General features: G+C 40.2%; 1 pseudogene; it reads left to right on the top strand.

The window, feature by feature from the left end:
• The first annotated feature begins 2512 nt into the window (after positions 1-2512).
• Positions 2513-2622, top strand: LOC116092795 (annotated as a pseudogene).
• Positions 2623-8345: the final 5723 nt, after the last annotated feature.

Consider the following 8345-nt stretch of genomic DNA (forward strand, 5'->3'; position numbering starts at 1 on the left):
GGCCTCTAAAATTATGGGATACTTTGTCAGCAATGCACTTGGAAAGAAAGAATCATTGTGCCGATTCTTTAACCTAAGGAAATTGAGTACAACATCTTGAGTGTGTGGAGTATGCAGGCTAGGCAGGAGTTGGGCATTCCAGGGTAATTTTGGAAGCATTCTTGTCTTTCTAAGGCTAGTAAGATTTTCACACCAAAATACATGACATTTCTATTCTATGAAAGGGAAAACAAGCAAATCTAAAATGTCTGTTCTCTCACCACAACCAACCAGCCAACCAATAGTACCCAGGGGCAGCCTAGGTGAAACACGGAATGCTTTAATTAAGTGGTAAGATAATTGTCTGCAAAGCAGACAGGTAGAGAGCACCTGAAAGATCTCTTTGTCAACAAGTATCGTGTGGTGGGCCGAAAATATGTGCTGTGACTTATAGTCAAAGGAGAAATAGAGGGAACTTATTTTTTTTTTTTATCAAGAAAACCAGTTATGGAAAACTCCAGGTATTTCCTTCAATGAGTGGTTATTATCATCTCAGTGTTTGCTCAGTCTCCAGTTTCATGTGAACAGCAATACGGCAGAGCTGATGTGATTTACTCTGGATGGAAAAGATTTTCTCAAAATAATACCATGGGCTGGCTGAGGCAAGGCAGCAAAATGGAAAGCTGAGAAGAAGATTGGAGCATAAAAATGCCCAGTTTAAAAAACGACAATTTAGTCCCAGGAAAGTTCTTTTGTGATTATAATAAAATACTTTTTTAACCTCCTCCACTTTGAAAGGAAACATGTTTACTTACCAGGCTCTGGAAAGCAAGCTTTTATTTTGAAGACACTCTCTCATTTTTATTCTCCTTCTAAGATGGAAGTTTGACCTCTTAGATATACAGCCTTTCAACAAAGTTTGATAGACTCTCCTTGGCACCACTCTTCTCTTTTGTACTTCTCTGTACCAGAAGGCTTGCATTCGCAGGTTGCAGCCATGAGGTTCTCATCTGCTAGTCTTCACTTGGATTCAGCTGCAAACTATTGGGCTTGTGAAAAAAAAAGTGAGAAAAGTTTCGTCATAGAATATCACCTGCCAGGTGAAGCATGGCTCCTGGAACACAAAGCTTCATCTCTAGACAGAGCACACTTTCTTTTAGACAAAATCCAGATGTAGATTTAAGGACACAATCAGAGGTTACTGTCTGAATGCATCTTTCCAAGTTCATGTATTTGGAGCCTAGTGAAATCAATGAGCCAATAAGTACTTTCCCATGTGAATGGAATAGTGCCATGATCAGAGGAGTGGCTTATTTATCTTGAAAGTGAATTTATTTTGTTTTCCCAATGTTTGCCCTTGCCTGCACTTTGATCACATTATAATATAGCACAGAGGTGCTATGCCATGGTCTTAGACTTCTAACATTCTATAACTGTGCAAAATACACTTATTTGTAATTTTCCCAGTTTATAGTATTCTCATATAACAACACAGATTTAAACACTACCAAATATTTGTAGTTTAAAATTTAAAGGCATTGCACTGTAAAAGTAGAGGTTGGTACTAGCATGAATCTATATACATTTCTAAGGTTGTATCTCAGATTACAAGCCTGTTGTGCTTGGAAAGAAATTCAGTGCTGGCACAGTCATGAATCTGGAATCATCACTGTGTATACACATCTCTAAGACTAGACAAGTAGAGACAAGGCGTGGCCATTATCATGGCTTCCACTGCACTAGGACTTCATAACTTTCCTATGTTTGGAATAGACTCTAGTATCCAGGTTGAGTATTGTTGCTAAAGATCTTAGATTCACTTTCCTGGGTAAATAAGTTTTTATTCTTTAATTCTTTTCCTTCTGCAAGATATGGACATAAATAGTGTTCACTTTATACTATCATTACGTGAAAATGCAAGGCAGACCATATTGGGCTGAAAATTTGTGCTGTATAGAATTCACTTGATAAAAATCTTAAGTCCCAAGTCGGTTGTAGCAACAGGCATTCATTTGTAAGTGTGTGAGGAAAGAAAAGTATTATTGAAGGAGATGCATTTCCATATAAAAGGGATATGAGAGGGCTGTCTTGCCATCTTTCTGCCACATAAGGATTCTAGCCTGAAACATGAACATGCTGTTATCATCATCTTGAACACCAACCTCTGGAACTATGAGAAATAGAGTTGTTTAAGTTACTCAGTCAGTGGTATCCAACCTTAACCAAGAGTAGCATAACCTCACTGTATAGAGAAGTGCATAAAAATAAGTATATATTCTTCCTACATTGTCATCATTATCATCATCATCATCATCATCATCACTATTGTTAATTAATAAGGTTAGGAAGGTTTGGTGGCATTGAAAAGTTGTGAGAAATGATCTCATAATGAGTGATAAACATAAAGTATGAAGAAAACATGAAAGCCAATAATCACCCAACAATTTTTGGAGAGTGTGTCTAGAAGAAAGAGGTTATCATAAACCAAGAAGTGGGAGGGCATTTCTTTCAATGAAAATTCTGTAAAAGCCTGACCCTAGAGGCATTGCAGATGTGGCTGCTGTGTCACATGCATCATTGAGAGGAGAGAGGTTATGTCTACCTTCAGTGTTCTGACCTGTAAATACAGAGAAGCTTAACATTTCCTGAAAAAAAGCAAGCCTGAGATGACTACCCGTTCTTGCACAGGCTAAGATGGACTGCCAGGGTGGGGAGCAAACCAGAGACTAGAAGAACCCCACCTGCAACAACAGTCCTGGCAAGGATAGGAATGAGCCCAAAGCAGAAGCCTCTGGCATGCTACCACTCTGGCACCCTGGGTAAGGAGTGAGCCTGAGATGACCACCAGACCAGTGCCATGGGAACTAGACAGGGAGCTTGCCTGAGATGACCACAAGAACAATGTGGGCAGGGGTAGTCCATGCCTGAGATGCCCCCTGCCCAGTGTCATAATGCATAAACTAGGCATAGCACTTCACATACCTCTCCTAGGACAATACCAGATACTCAGAGACCCCGGGCACCATGCAGAGGAGCAAGTAAAAGGTGGGGAAATGGAAGAAAAGGAGTGAAGGAAGGATGTGGGCACAATAAAGAGACAGAAGTGGAGACTCAACAGTAGTGAGGAGCAGCCATGGTGGCATGGCGGGGTCCTGGCCTATACTGTTGCTGGGAGCCACATCTCGGTCCATGGTCCTATAGCAGCAGAGGTCTGCTACTACCAAAGGCCAGGTGGAAGCCCCTGTTATAGGCTGTTGCTCAGGGAGGGATATGTTGATGTATGAGTTCTGTGAAGAGTTGGCCCCATCCCTTACCTGGGCATCTAGGAACAACTTGCCCTCGGGGTATAAAAGTAGGAGAGCTGACCCATCCACTAGCTAGCTGCAGTATTTGGGAGAGTGACCACCCATGTTGGACACATTGGAGGAGATCCAGGTGAGCTGTCTCTGAGGATAGTAGTGTAAGAGAGCTGGCCTCACCACTCATCTCCCATGTGGTATCAAGGATAAGGGAGAGAGAACCCTCCCTGACGTTTACTCTTTTCCACCTACAGCAAGTGGGAAAGCTGGCCCTGGGGTCTTGAAAGCAGGAAAACTGTACCAATACCTCACCTGCTGCAGCACTTGGAAGAGCAGGCTTCGTAACTCAGCTGGGCAACACAGCAGAGCCGACCCTGAACGTGAGATTTAGGATGGGCTTGCCTCCGGAAGCTGACTCTGACTCTTGTCAGCTGTGTAGTGCTGTTGGCAGGGACAAGGAAGAGATGACCTCCTCCCCTCCCTTGTCCCTCACCATTTATGGCAGGCAGGAGAGCTGGCCCCGGGCTCAAGTGGTTATAATAGTGGGTAAGCTGGCCATTTCCTTCACTGGCTACAGCACTGTCTGGGCAGAACAGTAGAACTGGCCCTGGTTGCAGAGGCTGCTGGTGAGCTGGCTCTGAAGGCATGGGAGTGGGAGATCCAACAGGGTTAGATTCAGGGCACTGAATTGGCCTATCACAACATCTACCCCATGGATTAACTGCTGAGTGCATGAAGGGTTGGTCTTACAGATCCAAAACTACAGGATCTCCATGAAAAAGGGCAACAACGGGATATCTGAGATGAGTTCCAGTATAGATAGAGTAGCAGAAGCCTGAGGCCTTGTCTCTGACCAGTGAGTCATTGCAATGAACATTTGTAAGCAAAGAAATGTAGACAAAAGTCTATCCTGTAAGACACATTGTGAAACACTATAGCTTCCTCAGCAAGATTGTTTTACTCTGTTGATTGGAAGGCTGTAACAGTGGACAGGAGTACAAAGGAGTGGGGTACAGAATGTGAAATTTATGAAGAACCAGCCAAAAGTTAAGAAAATAGATGAGATTGTGGTCAAGCCACTAAGCAGCACCCCTTCACACCCTCTGCATCAGTTCCTACCTCCAGGTTCTATCCCTGGTGAATTGCTGTCCTATCATCCTTTGATGATGAACTGCAATGTGAAAGTATAAGCTGAATGACCACCTCCCACCCCAAGAAAAGTTCAAGATAAAGGAAGTAGTTTGTTCTTTTTGCCTAGATGAGGAAATTGAAACACAGATGTGTAGGTAAGTGGCTTATCAAAAACCATACAGTCCATCAAAGCTAGATTTAAAACTCCAACCCAAGACCATTTGATTTCCAATTCTACTTTGTAGGTATCAGTTTGGGGTAGAGTAGGAGATTGCTTCTCACACTAGCTTTATTCAGAGATCAAGTGACATAACCTAGAAGAACATCCAGAAATAAAATGAGAATGATGTACAGTTAGTTGAATATATTCATTTATTTATATTTCAAGGCAATATATTTATTTTGTCCATTAAAATAGAAATCAAGTGTCAAATACCACCTTTGGTGGTAGTTCTTCTGGCCTGTGCTCTTAACCTTCTTGATGATGTTGAAGAGATATTGGTGAGGTCAGGATAACAGTGTGCTGCAAAATGTGCAATAGTGAATATTACCACTAGCTTAGAAATTAAATTGTGCATCTTTTTGTTCATTTCATTGGAATAAACACTTCTAGTCTGCAAGGACACATTAATAAAGAGATAGTAGCCAGCTGTATATGCAGCAGAGGATAGCCTTGTGGGACATCGATGAGAGGAGAGGCCCTTGGTCTTGTGAAGACTCAGTGCCCCCATGTAGGGGAATGCCAGGACAGGGAAGCTGGAGTGGGCAGGTTAGTGGGCAGGGGGAGCTCAGATGGGATAGGGGAGTTTTCAGAGGAGAAATGAGGAAAGGGGATAAAATTTGAAATGTAAAAACAGAAAATATCTAATTAAAAAATAAAGAAATAGTAGAATCTTAAACATGACATGTTGATAAGTTGACATCAAAGTTGTCTGAATCATTTAGCAGGAATTAAAAAAAAATCACAGTGCCATTGAGAAAAGAAAACAAGTGGTCCATTAATTCATCTATTTATGCCCCATAATATTTACCACATATCTGTCTTACATCTGACACTCCTAGGTGCTGCAATTCTAAATATACTTCAAACATTGTAGCTTTCTTTCAATTAATTCCCAGGACCAGAAATGTCACAAAATAATTGCGATGAAGTTTGCTATAATACACTGATGACAAGAAACAGGAAGAGAATAATTACTTTGGTGGATCAGGGAGAAGCTAAGAGAGGAAGAGAAGAAAATATTGGGTTTAACAAATAGGTTGAAATGAACCCTGTGGGTAAATGGCAGTGGAGAAAATGTATAGATAACAACATTTGATGCAAACCAAGCAAAGAAATTAAAAACCTTAGGGAAATGTATGAGCTATAATAAAGTCAACATGACAGTTTCAGATAGATGGCAGGAAGATAAAACAAAACAAAACAAACCAGCCAGTGTTCATGCCTTGACTCCATAACCTGATTTTTGACTTTAAAGAGTAAACAGAGGAGGGACTTAAAATATAGTGGAGAAGCCAGAACAAATGAACAGTTATGGGATTTTTGACCCAGTAACATGTGAATGCAGGTGCCCCTTGACATTTTGATAGTGTTTTAGATAGATAAACCATTCAAGAGTTGAAAATCTTGTGGGGTTCAGAAATAGCTCAGTGGGCAAGAGTGCTTGCTGTGCAGGCCTGATGACCTGAGTTTGGATCCCCAGGATCCTCAAAAATCCAATATTCACATGTCTAACTAAGCACATTGTTCTGGAAGGCAGAGAAAGGAGAATCCCTATGGCTGGCTGACCAGCCGAGGTGGTCACAATAGGGAGATATGGGGCCAGTGAGAGACTCCATCTCAAGGGAATGGTACAGAGAGTGTTAGAGAAGGATGCTAGGAGTCTTTGCCTGGCCTTCTCATTTGGCACGTGCATACACACACATGCAAACACTACACATATACACATATAACTTCCCTCTGCCCCTGATACACACACATCAGAGATGGTTGGAAGTATTATAAATTAAAAATGCTTTTAAAGCATAAACACTACTAGATAGTCTACTCCGACGCAGTGCACTATAGGATATGATTTGTTTATCCTTTGGAATACAAGGCTGTTTGAGAGTCACATCTGATGATGCCTATCATAACAGAGTAATAGAATGACATGTGTGATATGTCAGTAGCGAAAGAACCCCTATACTACTAGAACTTTTATACCAAAATGAAATTTTGTCAATTGAATCATTATAAAACGGGGGACATTTTAATTAGTTTATAATGTCTTTTTTGAACAAACAAAGTATTCTCAACTCTCGGTGTCTCAAAAATGGAGTAATTTTGGCTGATTGTAGTATGCTTTTCTTGTTATTCCAGTATCAAGGTCAGACAGCAGGCCTACCGGTGCTCATGGAACTGCAATACAATGACAATGTAACGGGTTGAAGTTGCAGCCATGGCTTCCTTTTCAGTGTTTACCCCCTCCCCCAATAGTCACATGGCCAGGCCTGATGTTAACAAGAGAGGGCTATGTGAACTAACGTAGAGAGAAGGAAGATAAATGAGGAGAATAGATAATGAGATGTAGCCATGCAACTTACGACAGTACAATTTACAACCAAATAATTCCTTCTGGGTTTCCCTGAGAAGGCCACCATGCCTTCTCAATCAATGTGCATCTGTTTTTTGTTTGTTTTGTTTTGTTTTGTTTTGTTTTTATGTCTTATCGTATGTTACTGGCAGAGTTCATGCTCCTATCTTAAACTCATTCCTTCCCTCTAAGAGTGACATGTTTCTATCTACTCAAGTTAATTAGCAAGTTGGGAGATTACTTGGTTTACTGCTAGTCTATGCAATGGGAAAATACAATAAATTGAAATGTCTTTGCCATCATGCCTTCAACAGAATGTATTTTGATGACAAATTTAATAATTTCAAATATTATCTCAAGCAGTATAACCTAATCAGAGACCACAAGCTTCACCCTAGAAGGTGATGAGGAACAGTGTTGAAAACAACGATCTAACGCCGCTCGGAAATCCACACACAGCCTTCTCCCTGCGTCTCTCTCATGCTCAGTTGTGCAACATTTTACTCAAAAATTTGTGGCTGAAGTAAAAGAGAAAGATATAGCATGGAAGAAAGATATTTTCTGCTTGAGAGAACCACTAGCCTTTGGATTGGGAATTCTCCAAGAGGAAATCAGGGGCTGGTGATTGCTACCATGAAGCCCACTTTCCATTTTAGAAAAAAAGAAAACAAAACACAACAGAATGAGGATATCAATCTTTTCCTTATAGCTGTATTACTCCAAAACCTTAGAGATATGGGTTATTACTCCAAAGAAATAGATTAGCATCAATGCTTTGAAAAACTCAAAGAACTTGTTCTCCATTAGCTTCATGGTTGTTTCTTTCTAGGAGAGGGGTTTCTTGAGGGAGTGCTCTCACATGTTATTTGAGGCCATTCACAACTCTATTCTATGGTGATGTCGCTTCTGCTCAAATGTAGTTTTGGGTTATGGTCTCAGTCTCACTCAAAATTGAGTGATGTGATATATATATATATATATATATATATATATATATATATATATGTATATATATGTGTGTATACATATATATATATATATATATATATATATATATATATTTGTGACTTTAATTTTATGTTTTCCTGGCCTTATGCCCATTTATAGAGCTTAATATATAGAACATTTAACACCAATGTGTAGTAGTAAATACTTTCATTCTTCCAGGCATTTGAGTGCTTCCTTTATCACAGGAACACATGCGACAAATAGATTTTGCTGGTAAAGGAAGTTGATTGTTTGTGTCTATGTTACATATGTTCTGGTTTTATTAATTCCCTTAACCCATTCAATAATATTTACTATCTAACATATGCTACATCTTGTGCTAGTTGAGCAGAAGGATGGAGTTCCTGTTCCC

Source organism: Mastomys coucha, unplaced genomic scaffold, assembly GCF_008632895.1.
Source record: "Mastomys coucha isolate ucsf_1 unplaced genomic scaffold, UCSF_Mcou_1 pScaffold15, whole genome shotgun sequence".
NCBI lineage: Eukaryota > Metazoa > Chordata > Mammalia > Rodentia > Muridae > Mastomys > Mastomys coucha.